We start from the raw sequence: 15,765 nt of genomic DNA on the forward strand, positions 1-15,765 counted from the left end.
TTATAAACAGTTTCTAGTCAATTTCACTTTTACGTCCTCATGCACCAGCACTACAAACATTGCAGGGGCACATTTCTTATAATTTATAAATGAATAATTTTTGTTCTGAAAATTTACAATGGAAACAGAATAATTTCTAATTGGGCATATAAACATCAGTTTTTCCTCAATCTATCTATATCTAGAGCCATATCTAATCTGTATATAGATATAACAGGACAATAATAATAATAATAATAATAATAATATAATAAATGTTGAGGGCTTTTATGTTTGCCTTCTGGTTTTTAAGTCTTTAGGCTTATGTTTTCTGGTTGATCTGCAAATGAAAGTGTTAAAACTGTTTGGTTTGGGGTTTTTTTAATGAAAGCGTCATTCTCGTGTAATCAAACGATTCCAGGAGGTGGGGCTTTAAGAAAAACACCAAATATCATGAGACTCACAAAAAAAATTCATGAGTTGCCAACACTTTGGGTGTGCACACCTTCATCAGGTATTGAGCAGAAAAGAGTGTAAGAAGCTGCCAGTTGTCAGCAGGACTTCTTTTTAGAATATCAGTTCTTACAGTCCATCAACCACCTACATATTAGTTTCATGTTAGGCCAATTTCACATAATAAGGTTCCTAGTGCTTCTATCATTGGCAATGACTAATATCAGTGGTTTGGGACTAACAAAACTGTGGTTGGTGAGCAATTCACACATTCATTATAGGACCAGATTCTCAGCTGGGGTAAATCACCATATGTTCACTGACTTCAGTGGAGTTACAACAATTTACATGAGCTGAGAATCTGGCTCTATAAATTGTGACCAGAAGTGAACATTATGATCACCTACTCTGGCCTCCTGTATAACACAGACCATGTTATTAATTATGTGAAGTAAGAGTTCATTATATAATTACCTTCCCCCCACACTGATCACAAGTTCTCAGTTTCATCAGATAAAGCCAACCCAGTTCTTCACTGGGAATTGAAGAGTCCCAGCATTTCACAGGATAAGGTCCTGCAATTGCAGCTAACAAGAAACAACTTGCAAACCTTATCTGTTGTATTCCAGAAATGTTACAGAATCCTTTGAGTGTATTTAGAGAGCTGCTAAAACCTTTTCATACAATTGGGCCTATGAAACAGTTTATTAATAATGAAATGATTGGTAACGAATAAGGGTCCTGGTCTGCTTCCACTAAAGGCAATGCGAGTTTTTCCATGAACAGACAGGATCATGTCCCTTTATCAACAGCTAACTCACAGCAGTATCCAACTTCATACAGTTTTTTCCTACCCTTAGAACAGGAAATAACTGTAGTCTCTCCCATACCACTGTGGCATAACTGCTTGTAGATGTTAACTATTTAAACAAGATCACTGTACACATTTTACTGCAAATCTTTACCCAGGTGAATAAACCTCACCTACAGGTGGTCCCATGGGAGTCAATGGGACTGCTCAGGTGAGTAAGCATTTGCAGGATCAGTCTCTAATGTGACTTTCATCCCAAATACTTCACAAACTATGGGCCAAGTCATGTTCCTTTTTTCAATCCTACTTCCTCAGGTGAGTAAGGCAAGCAGGATTGGGTCCTTTGGAGCCAGTCTTTACTAACATGAATAGGCCCCACTCATAAGAGTTGGCTCATTTACATGTTAATAAGACTTGCAAGATCAGGCCTCATGAGTCTATAATCTAATGGAACTACTACAAGGTGTAGTCATGTGGGCATGGGCTGTTGTAGGATCAGTCCCTTTATACATAAGCTATATATCACTTTAACCACCATTGAAATACACTCACCTCTAGAGAGAATGTGGCAGCTGTTTAACCATATGCTGTTTGCAGGCTCAGGATTACAGCACTCCATTGACTCATAATCAAAAGTTTTCTTTAGAATCAGAAGGAATGGAAACGTTTTTTAAAGCTTTAATGGAGGTGAAAATCTGCAGAAAACTTTGGAGATCAATAATAAAAAAAATCAGCAGAGACCCTAAAGCCATACTGTAGTGTGGAAATTTCCTGACACTTATTTCCAGTGCCCTATGGAGAACTTAATTACAAAACTAATGGCCAGTCCCCGTATTATTAATCCCAGCAATTCTTCTCACAGACAGATTATGAGCCTCACAGGGCAAATCAACTGCAAGACCAGATGAGCTTCCTCCTGAATCTCATTTTAGATTTGTCAAAAGGTTAGCAAACCTTCTGTGTGATCTTGAGCTCCATTTTGGGTGAACTCGGGTCCACTTTCAAGTGAACCTGGAGCTAATATATTGCATTGCTTCAAATCCTTGAAAAATTGGCAGTTCCCAGCAGCTCTGTGGAGAGTTTAGGTGAAGTTTAATGGTTCCAAAATACTGCAAGTGAATTTCCTAGAGCTCCCATAACCACCATCATGCTCTGAAATCCTCCCAAATCTTGCAGCTGCCTTGGGGCTGAGGGTGGAGCTAGGGCTGACCATGACCAGCTAACACAACCTGCCCTGTTTACACTACGTGCAAAGAGCCATTTAAAATAGTGTTAGTTAAAATGTGTGCATTAACACAGTCTAAAAAACCACCATTTTCTTCTAGTTTAGTCTAGACCATGCTCTCATACTGTGCAGAGTCCCTCCTTCCATGTCCTTATTCTGCAGGTGGTTTGTTTAACAACTTGGGGTTGATTTTTCTTCCCACTCTTTCCCTTACCACATTTGTTCTTTATTTCTCAGCTCTTTCCAGGGCAGATATGCCTCTTAAAATTGTGCTGCACCTTTCTGGCTGTCTAAACACAACTCCTTTGATATCCCTGAAGTCAGAAAAAACAAAGGAAATAAAAGAGCGAAATAGAGGGGAGTTAACAGCACTTGGAAACCCAAACAAGCCTTCTGGCGTGGCTCAGGCATCAAAGTGTCTGTGCTTCCTCAATTAAATCAGCCTTACTACTTCCTGTTTATCGGTACAGTGTCTATAGGGAGGACTGACCAACAGCAATGCAAAAGCTGCTATTCCTAGCCAAGGAAAGCTCTTTGTCTTTATATTTGTACAGGGTACAGAGAGGGGCCCAAGTCAGGTGAGGAATCAAACTTCCTCAGTGCTAAAGAAGCTTCAGGTCTAGGGTCTTAATTTGAGGCCATTTCTAAATCTCATAAAATAAATGTGCTTTTTTTTTCCCCCTATCCAGAACACCAAAAATGTGAACCGCATCCTGGTCCCAGAGTCTCTTCATGTGTTGCATTTTCACCGAGTTAACAAGCATATAGGAGCCTCAAACTGGATTCTTTATTCAAGTCAGTGTAACAGCTTTACCATCTTGTTATTGTCCTCTACTCCTGACTCCTTCCTTACGCTTCCCCTAGTGGTCTCCAGCATGCATTGCATTTACATGTTCCTTTTTTCTGTTTCATTGACCTCGTCCATCATTTTTATTACTTTTGGTACAAATATTTTCAAATGAGTTAGGCCCTCAACCCCCATTGACTTTCTATTAGAGTTGTGCATGTAATTTAAATATTACACTGGACTGTCTTTTTGTTCTTTGTTTGCACAGCACCTAGCATAGTAGAGTCTTAATCCATTGCTGGGGCTTCTAAGTGCTACCACAACACAAATCATAATAAATAGTTTAATCATTCACCTTCAGCCTTCTCCCCTCCCCCCCTCCTTTCCCTACTACACACCCACAAACTGTAATGCATATATCTATGGAATATCAAGTTTGTCTTCTGGATTCTATATATCTACTCATTTCAAAAATGTATCTCTGTATGGCAGACAGTATCCATTTTCTTCTCAGAGTAGCTGTAGCCTGTGCAAAGGAGACATACACATGTGCTCCCCTTGAAAGATACTGCTTTCATCCATTCAAGGGACATAAGAGGCAATAAGAAGAGGATCTATAAATATATTAGGAGCAAGAGAATGATGTAGGCAAGTGTAGGTCAACTTCTTGGTGGGGAAGGAAAGCTAATAATGAATGACAACAAGAAGACTGAGGTGTTTAATGGCTATTTTGTTTCAATCTTCACAAAAGAGGTTGATTGTGACTAGACACTTACAACAATTACTATTAACAACAAGGGGGAAGAAACACAAGCCAGAATAGGGAAAGAACAGGTTAAAGAATAATTAGATAAGGTGGATATATTCATATTGGCAGGGCCTGATGGAATTCATCATATTCTATTTAAGAAACTAGCAATCTAGGAACCATTAAAGATTACCTGCAGGAACTCCTGGTGGATGGGCAAGGTGCCAGATGACTGGAGAAATGCAAACATAGCATCTATCTTAAAAGGGAAACAAAGACCGGGGGAATTAAAGACTAACATTGGTACCTGGAAGGATACTGAAACAAATTATTGAACAATCAGTTTGTAAACACCTAGAGGATAATAGGGTGATAAGTAATAGCCCCAACGTGGATTGGTCAATAACAAATCATGCCAAATGAATTTAATTTCCTTCTTTTACAGGATATTGGCGTAATGGATATGGGCAGGACTCAATAGATGCGATTTACCTTGATTTTAGTGAGGCTTGTGACACAGTCCTACATGACAGTCTCATAAACAAACTAGGGAAATATGGTCTAGATGAAATGTCTATAAGGTGGGGTACCCAACTGCTTGAAATACTGTATTCTAAGAGTAATTCTCAATGGTTTGCTGTCAAACTGCAAGGACATATCAAGTGTGGCTCAGCAGGGGTTTGTCCAGGGTCTGGTACTATTCCATATTTCCATTAATGATTTGGATAATGGAGTGAAGAGTGTGCTTATAAGATTTGCAGATGACAGCAAGCTGGGAGAAGTTGCTAGCACTTTGGAGGACAGGATTACAACTCAAAACAACCTTGAAAAATTAGAGAATTGGTCTGAAATCAACAAGATGAAACTCAATACAGACAAGAGCAAAGTACTTCACTTAGGAAGGAAAATCAAATGCACAACTACACAATGGGGGATATCTGGCTCGATGATAGTGCTGCTGAAAAGGATCTGGGGGTTACAATGGATCACAAGTTGAACATGAATCAACAATGTCATGCAGTTAGTACATTCTGGAGTGTACTAACAGGAAAGTTGTATGTAAGTTGTATGACACAGGAAGTAATCATCCCATTCCACTCAGCCTCAGCTGGAGTATTGTATCCAATTCTAGGTGCCAACCCTTCAAGGAAGAAATTTTAGAGAGTCCATAAGACAGCAACCTAAATGATAAAGGACTTAGAAAACCTGAGTTATGGGGAAAGGTTAAAAAAACTGGGCATGTTTAGTCTTGAGAAAAGAAGAATGAGTGGGGACCCGGTAACAGTCTTCAAATTTCTTAAGAGCTGCTATAAAGAGGACGATGATCGATTGTTTTCCATGTCCACTGAAGGTAGGACAAGAAGTAATGGGCTTAACCTGCTGCAAGGCAGATTTAGGGCAGATATTAGGAAAAAATATCTACTATAAGAATAGTTAGGCATTGGACTAAGTTACTAAGGGATGTTGTAGAATCACCATCATAGGAGGTTTTTAAGAACAAGTTAGGCAAACACCTGTCAGGGATGATTTAGGTTTACTTGACCCTGTCTTCGTGCAGGAGACTGGACTAGGTGGCCTCTTAAGATCCCTGCTAACCCTATATTTCTATTATTTTATCATTTCTTTAATCCAAAGTCAACTTCAATCAGGCTGAAAATATGTGGTTGCCTTTTTGTATGGAAAAACATCAAACAAACCTACACCTGGAATGCAAACCCAAACGGTGAACCTTTGGAGGGGTTTGGAAAAATTTTTGGTTAACGTTCCCCCCCACCCCCATTGTTGTTCTGTTTTGTGCTCCTTTTTCACCTCCTGGGCCCAGCTGTGATCAGAAATCCAGTCACACCAGGACTATGAGGCATAACAGAATCAAAGACGTCAGAGACAGGAGTCAAACTCATGTGGTCCCAGCTTGTGGTCTCAGCTCAAACCACGCCAGGACCCCAATTCAGCCAGGTATTTAGGCACATGCCTGACTAAGTACATGGGTGAAGGAATAAGAGACTACTCACATGTTTAATGTCAGGCACATCCACTCTCTTGCTGAATCAGGGTCCTGTTCATGCAGGAAATCACCTGTTGCCTAGGAGCCATACACATCGATTTTGATTAAAACATGCACTTGGGATTTATTGCCACACAACGTTTTGCTGTTGATCATCTACGCTAGCTGCCCTTCTGCTGCAGGCAAAGTGAATACCACCACCACCACGGAGTTAGCTGGGACAGCGGTATCTCTTGTTTTCATTCAGGCTCCAGCTGAACAGTCAATTCCCCAGAGTCCATAGGTTTATGAAGAGATGGAGGTGGTGGGGGGATGTGGTGGAGAAGCACCCTGTTGTGGAGTAACTCACTGAATCACAATAATTAACACCCTTGTTACTGCAGCAATGAATGGCCATTTCTGCTTGTGCGTATTTTTTTGCCCCTCGTGCAACAGGCCAAGTGAATTTTCTGTTTGCTCACAGGTGCCTTCTGTTCTTGCCCTTGGCTTTGGTTACTCCTGAATATAGTTTTATGGTGAGAAAAATGTAGCCCAAGGTTCTTGGAACAAGTAACAACATCAAAAGCATCATAATAGCAGGCCTCTGCCTCCCAAGGAGAGGGTCTGCATAACCCATGCCAAACTAAAGGAAGTCAGATTGACTGAGAATGGAGAAACTTGGGGGAAGGGGGAAATGGACCAAACTCTTAAGGCAGAAGTTGACCACAGCGCATGTCACCAGTGCTGATTAACCTCCACAAGACTTTCTGCATGTTGCAGATTTGTCACCGCTATAAATGCATTGCAAGTATTAATCCTGCGGTACTCACTGCACCTGGCAGTGGTCTTGAATATCCGTGTCGCTTGCAGGGAATCACTAAGAAAGCAGTTTCCTCTGTTTCAACTGCATAAGCCTCTCTGTGTTCCCTGCCCCCGCCTGCATCCTGGCATGTCACACTCTTCCTCTCTTAAAAAAAGCAGACTTAGGTCCATCTACGACTCACAGAGTGGGCAGCTTCAGAACACATAGGCATAAGCAGGAATGGATCCTGCCTCGGTAAGAAACACACCTGCAGGGAAACAAAGAAGAGGACTTAACACGTATATAACACTTTTCATGGCTTCATCTCAAAGTGCTTCTCAAAGGTTGCTCAGATTTATTAGCCCTGTTTTAAAGTCAAACAATAATGAGCCACAGGAAGGCTTAGACCTGAATTTTCAGAAATAGCCACTAATTTGGGTCCCCAGGTTTTTGGGTGCCCAGCCAGAGATGCCCAGAGCCTTATTTTCAGAGGTGCTGGGCACCCATTATTCCAGCTAACGGCAAGCCTGAGAGGCCTCAAGTTTTACACCCAATAAACTGAGACACCCCAAAATCAATGATTTTGAAAATTTTGGTCCTGAATTGAACATAATGGCCCCTTGGGGCCTTGAAAAGCTGTGAACCTGCCCCAGGTCACACTGTGTGAGGCAGCTCTCAAACTAGAACCCAGCGCTCCTGACGCCCAGTCCAGTGCACTCTCCACTGGACCATGCTGCCTCTCTTACAGCCTGTTAAACTGCCCACTTGCTAGCTATACATAGTTTATTCACCTCATCCCTAAAAACATTGCCGTGGGCAGGGTGGATTGAGGTGCCTTTTCAGGGCCGGATTATGACATTCTGAGGCCCTAAGCTATGTCAAGTGTAAGAGGCCTCATACCATAAAAAAATGAATGTATTATTTTCACAGAAAGGACATTGAATATATAAACACAAACCTTTATATTTGCATATATACAAAGGCAAAGTTGTAAAAATAGTATAATAATCTTCATTTTCAGCAGCCCTCTCTGTAATGATAACATCATGACAAAGAAATTTTAGACAAATTCTTTGAACTAATTGTGTATGTAAGTAAAGTAGAAGTAAACAATACACTATAAAAATACAAAATCAAAAAAATTACAGTAAAAATACAATTTAATAGAAGAGTTCTCAGGAAATGTTTCTTCTCTGTTGGGGCATCTAAATTGTTGAATTCCTTGTCTGTGTAAGGAATGAGACTCTTAGAGGATACAAGAGGCAATAGAGGATATAGGATGCGGATAACTCACAAGTTTAAAGCTCAATTATTAGTTATATTGATATGAATTACACCCAGCTAATAAGCAAATCGTCAGAAAATTGTATGAGGGTTATATTTTTCCAATACAATGATTTATTTTGTTTTTATAGAAGGTTATACTGAATTATCTAGTATTGGTACTAAAATTACTGGCAGAAAGTTTTTATTGAAACCAGTAAAAACTTTAATATTATAAATATTGAGATTTGAATATCTATACATCAACAAATAATATTTATATGTATATGTGTGCCGAAAACCTGTTATTTTACAAGGACATTTCTGTGAAAGTTAGTGCTATTTTGTCTATGTTCTCACAGGAAAAGAAGAGAAGATACATAATATTTTTACACCATGAGAGGTAAGGAAAATTATCCTTCTTTTCATATGAATAAAAGAAAAAATGTTTGATTAATTTTGTTAGGGAAATATAAAGTTTATCTGGACTATATATAAAATATATTTACAAATGTTTATTCTGATTTAATTTTCGCTATGAAACAATGAATTATTGGGATTTTTCTTTTGCCATACTATAAAAATACAATGTATTATGCATATGATATGTGATTTATAAGTCTATATAAGAATTTTTACATAGCATACTACCTATTATCTTCATGCGACAAACCCACCGAGCAGAAAATCCCAGTCTTTTTTCTAGGCAAACATCTCTCTTCGTGTTTGCTGCTCTAGCCTCTCTCTCTCTGAGCACCACTAATTAATCTCAAATAAACACACAGAGTGACAAAAAGTTATATGTGCAAAAGAGAATGAAAGAATTTACCAGAAAAAAGACTGGTAATCTCTAGACGGGCATTGAGAAAGTGAGAAAAACTAGCTTATATTCAAGCAAATATAATGAATATTATAGGCTTTAATAGCTTATAAATCATATATGCACATAATTTGAAATAATTTGCTCACCAAGTACTCAGAATATTTTGATATATATATATCTTCCTTTACCTCTCTCAAAACCCTCTATTTATCCTTTCATCAGCACTCTCTAATATTTATTGTGAAGGTTCCCGAAACTGATGGAGGGAAGCTAACACAAATTTATCCTCCTCAAAATCCACTCGATCCAAGTCCATAAGACGATCACCTGCAAACTCGATCATGTGAAGCATGGACAGAGCATGAAGCAGAAAGCAATGTGGGCACTAAAACACACAATTGTACGTATGTACAGATCAAAAGAAAGAACACGCTAACATATCAGTATGAGCTTGGCAGGATTGCTTCATGACACTGCCATCTCCGACCTCACATTTTTCCTGATTTTATCAGCAGTGAGATTATTTATTTATTTATTTTAAAAAGTTATGAAGGCATAGTCAGAATTTTATCAGTAGCAACTGGCCAACAAAACTCTGCCTTAGGAGACTGATAGCAGACTTACTCATAGAACTACTAATTTTACAAGTGCAAGTATCATTTTTTCCTCAGCCCTGGCCTCCCACCTGTCAATAATGAACAATTAGTGAAGGGTAGGGTAAGGATATTTGTGTAGCCAGATGCCGTATATTTTTGCCATATTTGAACAAATGTCTATATTTAGAGAGAATCTTCTTTTTCCCACATCTCCTTTATTTATCAACCGATTTTGATAAAATTTGAAATAGAGTCATTTTTTTCTTTTTTAGAGACCCCTCATATTGTGAGGCCCTAAGATGTAGTTTAGTAATCTTATACCTTAATCCAGCACTGTGCCTTACACATGTGTGCCTCGTATTTATCTTTTTCCCAATAGGGATGGGAAAACCATCCTGCAACTGCAATGCCCAAATCTCAGAATGAACCTGAAACTACCTTCCTCCCTCCTCCCTAGAGCCAGATAAACTCCTGTCATACTGCGGTCCCCCAGGCTGTTTTAAGATGCTTGAAAATCCACTCTGGGCCAGTTGTCATCTTCAGGTAACACAAGCTCTGGGGCTTTCCCCAGAGTCATGGCAAGGGCAATGTATTCTGGGACAGCTCTGAACTTAGGGAGTTAGTGTATAAAATCTGAATACTATAGCTGGCCAGTGCACAGAAGAGAACCAAACCTGAAAGTCCTTCCCTGGGAGGCATCACTGGAAAGGAGATTTCTTAAGGGTCAGTCAGAAGGACTGATAGGATGAAGTAGCCAGCTGGGGCCAACGAGGAGGAATTGAGTCCCTGATTCAGCAAGGCACTTAAGCATGTGCCTAATTTTAAACATTAGAGTCAAGAGGGTTACATGTGTGCTTGAAATTAAGCACGTGCTTAAACACTTCACTGAATTGAGTCCTGAGTGGACCCGGAATGGATCTGAAATCAACTACTTTGTGTGAGGTGATGGAGGTAGCGGTTGAGACAATTATGGGGACAGTGTGAGGTCAAGCAGGAGATGGGGATGAAGGTAGGACCTTTGTGGGTGCTCAGGGGAGTTCAGAGAGAGGGTTCTGAGTCCAAAGGGCCTTGTTTCACATCAAGGAGAGAGCTGGGAGGGGTCAGAAGCCCTGAGTGCAGGCAGGGAGAGGGATTCTAACCATTCAAACAGATTTTAGCTCTCCCTTTGATAATAAATGAAGCCAAACCCTTCCACTCACCCCCCCAGCTGAGGGCTAAAGACAAGAAGATCCTTCTCTGATCCCATCTGGAGTAAAGTACATTCCACAACAGCAGAGAAACATCGTAAGGAGGTTTCCTCTGACGCAAAACCAAGCCTGTCATGCTTGTGAATATTAAAGTCACAGACAATCTGCTTACACTCAAGATCACATGCCATTTTAAATGTATGTCTCAACCCATCGGCTTAAAATGTTCCATAAGAACCATTTTACCAAGGGAGCAGAGCTGTTGAAGAAAGAAGCCTACTGAATGAATACATTCCCCACACACTCTGCTTAAAGAGAGCTGTTAAATTATATGTGGGGGTTGCTGTATGGAGAATGGACCATTAGTTCATCTAGGCCAATGTCCTTCCTCTGACTGGTAGTGGCTAATACATAAGCTTCAGAAGGAGACAAAACCTCGCCCATTATGCACCTTGCCAGATTGGCAATGGTGAGTGGGTAAGGTGTGGGGGGAGGGGAGCCCTATATTCCTGATTCCACCTGCTGATCAATTTGTGCCATGAAGCACAAACAGTGAGAGACTAAGTCATTTTAACCAAAATATGACTGCAGGAATCAATGTGCTAAAAGAACACCCTGGAGCATGGAAAACTTGCCCAGTCGCCACTTGGGTCTCTGACTCAGGAGAATGCTCTTTGCAGTCCCAGTGTGAGAACCTGTCCCACGCTCACTCGTTCATTCACTTTGGGTGTGAGTGGTTTTACAGCCTGCAAGTAGGAAATTAAACTGGAAAAATCTCTCAGCAATAAATGCATTGAACACACACCTTGTAGGGAAAGCATCAGCCCTTCCCCCCAGGGAAGGTAAAGATATTGTGCAGTCTGCCTTTCGTTGTGCTTTGGCACAGGTTCTTCACCCCACTAGGGACCCAGCCCTTCTCCAGGCCATTAAAGAACCTCCCCTCCATCTTCCCCACACCCACACTATGGACTCCACCTCCCTTCCCCAACCCCCTGCCTCCAGGAACCCCCTTCCTCATTCTCTCCTATCTAAGAACTTGCCTCACCCCGTCAACTCCACTAAGGAGCTCTCACACACAGTAAGGAACCGTATTGTCTCTTCCCTCAGCCCCCAAATAAAAGTTCTCCTTCTCCACCTGCAATAAGGAAACCTCCATGCTCCTCTCTCTCTCTCTCTCTCTCTCAAACACACACACACACACACACTCTCTCTCTCTCCTCAGTTTCCATCACCCAGAACTAAAAATCCCTCTTCTTCACCTCCACCCCTCCAGCTTCAACAGGACACTTGCCCCCACTATGCACGTCCAGAGCCCTTGGCTTCATGTATCTGGGACGAGAGGTAGGAGAGAAAATCAGGCCCTGGAAGTGCAGAGTGGAAGAACAAGGAAACATTCCCTTGTAGTAACTTCATTACCTTGCTTGGGCAACTTAACCCCACTGAACTGCTGTGTATCTAGCTGTTAACAGCATGCTGAACACAGTGACTGGAGCAACCCATGCTCTGGGTTCTCATGTTTTTCTGAGAGTATATCAGTCATTAGCTCTTGATCAGCATTCAGCAGCCTTTCAGCATCCAGAGGTCCCCCATGTCCTAACTCTATGCACCTCTCAAAAACCCAAGGAGACTCCTGATTGGTTAGCTGTTCCTCCAGTGGAATCATTCAGCTAACAATAGGGGTGCTTGCTTCTTGCATAATACAAAAAAAACCTGGGCAGATAATATTGACACTGAAATAAATGTGAATGATTTATATAAAATGCCATCGAGTCAGGGTCTGGGAAATGCACATAGCTGCAGAGTGTCTGCTCATTCATGGAATAGAGACTGGAAACCAAATTTTCAAGATCAAACTAGAAATTTTTCCATCCACGTATTTATTTTATAAACTTTTATTAAACCTTCCTCTGCTGTATTTGCAACCCAAACACAGCACAATGTTAGCGCACCAGCAGCAGACAGGAAAGTGCCTATAAACAGAAGTGAAATAGAGGAATCTAATTTTACTGTCCAATCTGAGGAAAGGCAAAGACGAAATACACAGAAGAGTCAATTAGATTTTTGAAAATGCATTTGAAATCATCCCTGCTCTGTGGCAAGGCCGTTTGCATTTCTGTAAGTATATGATTTCTTTCAACTTGACAACAGCACTTTAAACAAGCAGCAAATAAGGAGGAACAAAGATATGCCTAGCATGCCTTAAATCTTAAGTAGGGAGGTTTTTGGTGTTGTTTGACTGGTGCTCACCCAGGCAGTGTCTCTGAGATCGATATGATTTGATCTATTGCATAAGACTCACGGGAGAGTACAGGGAGGTAGCCAAAAGCCACAGGCCTAAAGGAAGAGAGAAATGCTGCTAAGACAACATGTGACAGCAATAAAAGGATTGAGGCACCATTTGACTACCGACACTTCTTTGCATCTTCTCCTTTTCCTCCTTTCCCAGTTCAGGCAGGTCATCTGCCAGAGGCTGAGCCGCTTGGATAGTTTCTTGGCAACCTCCCTGAAACAAAGGTACAACACTCGGGACTACTCCTCTCTTCCCAAAGTCAGACCCACCACCAGGCATCTCCAACATGCCAGGAAGCGTCTCTGCGCCTATGGTGCTCATTCCTGTTTGAATTAGCACGGAGATCAGCAGGTGACGAGTCTGAGCGAGCAACAGCTGGAGAGGAGAGAGGATTCTGGGTTTTTCCTTTAGCATTAGAAACTTGCCCCACCCGCCCTTTTGTCATACCTCCTTCGGCGTGTGCTCAGCCATTGACCTAGTTTAAGCAGCCCGGCTACCAGTACCAACACGCACACTCATAACATTATAATTTCCAACACTGTAATGTGAAATGGCCCCAAGGAGAATTTTCCAGACTGCATCACATGCGGAATGAGAGCTCCCCCAGGGAACGGACAACCCAAAGGTCTAGCAGCAACAGCAGAGTGTAGGGGATCCCTGGTACTACCACCATACCAGAGCTTGGGAGCATTACAGACAGTACAACCTGCTCTCTGGGAGAGTGAAACATGTCCCTTTTGGACAGTATTGATGCTGATGGGCTCTGGAGCAAAGTTTAAGCTTCCTCAGCCAAAGAAGCGAGTCAAACCAACATGATGCCTTACAGGAGAGAGAGGTAAAGGGGAAAATTTGGGGATCCTAGCAGATACCTCCCCTTATCCTCCCCAAAAGTCCTGACACCAATGATCTCTTTCTTCTGAACAGACTGGACACCATTTGTGCTTTGACCCAGGGGAGAGAGCGCGAGTAAAAGGATTAATTGTCCTGGTACGTGAACAGTCTTGTAAAAAGTAGATTCTTAAGGCCAAAAGGGACTATAGGGCTATCCAATCTGCCCCCTGCATAACTCAGGTCACAATTTCACCTACTGACAACTGTTTAAGCCCATAACTTCTGGCTGGGCTACAGCATAGATTGTAGAAAGACACCCAGTTTTGATTTAAAGACTGCAAGTGATGGAAAGTCCACCATGTCTTTGCTAAGTTGTTCCAATGGCTAATTAACGTGACTTACAAATCTGTGTCATACTTCTAGTGTGAGTGTCTTAGCTTCAGCTTCCAGCTCTTGGATCTCATTGGTACCTGCTTTAAATGAGAGATGGTCCCAAACTAAATCTCTGACTCCACGCAACTGAACATTTGGAAACATCCCACCCATCTACCTCAAGTCCTGGAGTTATCAAAACTCATTCCATGCCTCAGCCCATCTTCGGTTTATGCAACATGCATCATGCTGGCTAAGCCTGAAATTGTGTTTCTTATTGCCTCACTTAAGTAGAACTCAATGACTAGAAAATCTTGCTTGAAGGGGTTCCTCCCAGAATCCTCACAAAGACATATGTCCACTCAAGTTCTAAAGTAGATTACACAGAGAGCAGAGGAATTACCACAGCAGACCTGAACTCTGGAATGTGACATCCTATCTTCAACACTGGCCAGTACCAGATGGTTCAGAAGAGGGCTCAAGATTGCTATTAGGGACACTTAACTGACATGAGGGGTTCAGATCTGAGCTTGTGTGCACAGGAGCTACAGAACCACAGAAAACTGGTTTGTTCAGTCTCCCCAGCTCTATGACTGAGGGCTGTTCTGAGAACCAGAAAGCCAGCTGTGGTATCTCCCTGTATATATCCACTAGACAGGGATCAAGAAATAGCTTCTTCGGACACCCTCCTGGTCTTCCGGTGATGTAAGTACAAAAGAGATAGCAAGGCTGGCCAATATGTCACATGCTGGCTCTTATTGAAGGTGCAATTTCTCGTTCTTGAGCAGACATTTCTGGATACACTTTTCGGCTGGTCAAATGTTAATTCTGAGTTTTCCAAAGAGATTGTGATGTTTGACCCCTAAGGAAACATATTGTGACATCAAAGCTTTCTGAAGGAATGAGACAAAATCACAGTGTCTAAAAACTGAACAGACTCTCAGTGCAGCCAGAGCCCTAACACAGCAGCGCCTGTCTCCCCTAGAGTTGGTGCCAGGCAACATCACCCACAGAAAGAACACTCTCTTTCAGTCCTGTTCCCCCAGCCTCTCTCTCAAACCACGCCCATCTGCAACTCAGCTAATCTGAGAATCACAGAAATGTAGAGGTCATCTAAGCCATCCCCCTGCACTCAGCCAGGACCAAGTATATCTTGACTATCCCTGGAAGGCGTTTGTAGATGCTGTTCTTGAAAAATATCCAGTGACATGGATTCCACTACCTCCCTTAGTAATGGAGAAGAGAAGAGTAGTCCATTACAAAATTATACAGACTGCCCACGTCTCAGAATGATGCTTGTATTCTGTGTGAATAAATGTTGTGCTCTTCCAAGTGATGGAGTACTCATATTGGCTTCAGCCCGGCTTAGTGCAGGCTATCCAAACTCAGGGCTCAGCCAATGCAACTTATCCTCTATATATAGTCCCTGGCATTATTTCAGTTCTGGGTCCCCACACAACCTAGCCAATGCACTGCAATGGATCTTGACCTGCAGCACCCCATATGGCTCTGCCAATGAACCTCAGGCTTCACTTGTGTTAATGCCAACCTAGCTCTCCTTTGCCCCACCCAAAACTCTGCTAAAGCACCTCCGACCTGGCCTGCAATATCATG

At 41.8% G+C, this 15,765-nt stretch overlaps 1 protein-coding gene across 1 annotated transcript in view; it reads right to left on the bottom strand.

Annotated features, from left to right (window-relative positions):
• Nucleotides 1–4,036: 4,036 nt before the first annotated feature.
• LOC127056585 (myotubularin-related protein 8) overlaps nt 4,037–15,765 on the bottom strand; it is a 177,859-nt gene continuing 166,130 nt past the window's right edge. The window contains exon 4 of the mRNA XM_050964612.1: nt 4,037–7,057. The gene's annotated coding sequence lies outside the window, so the exon portion shown is untranslated. The remainder of the gene's footprint in view (nt 7,058–15,765) is intronic.

This window comes from Gopherus flavomarginatus, chromosome 8 (genome assembly GCF_025201925.1).
Source record: "Gopherus flavomarginatus isolate rGopFla2 chromosome 8, rGopFla2.mat.asm, whole genome shotgun sequence".
Taxonomy (NCBI): Eukaryota; Metazoa; Chordata; order Testudines; family Testudinidae; genus Gopherus; species Gopherus flavomarginatus.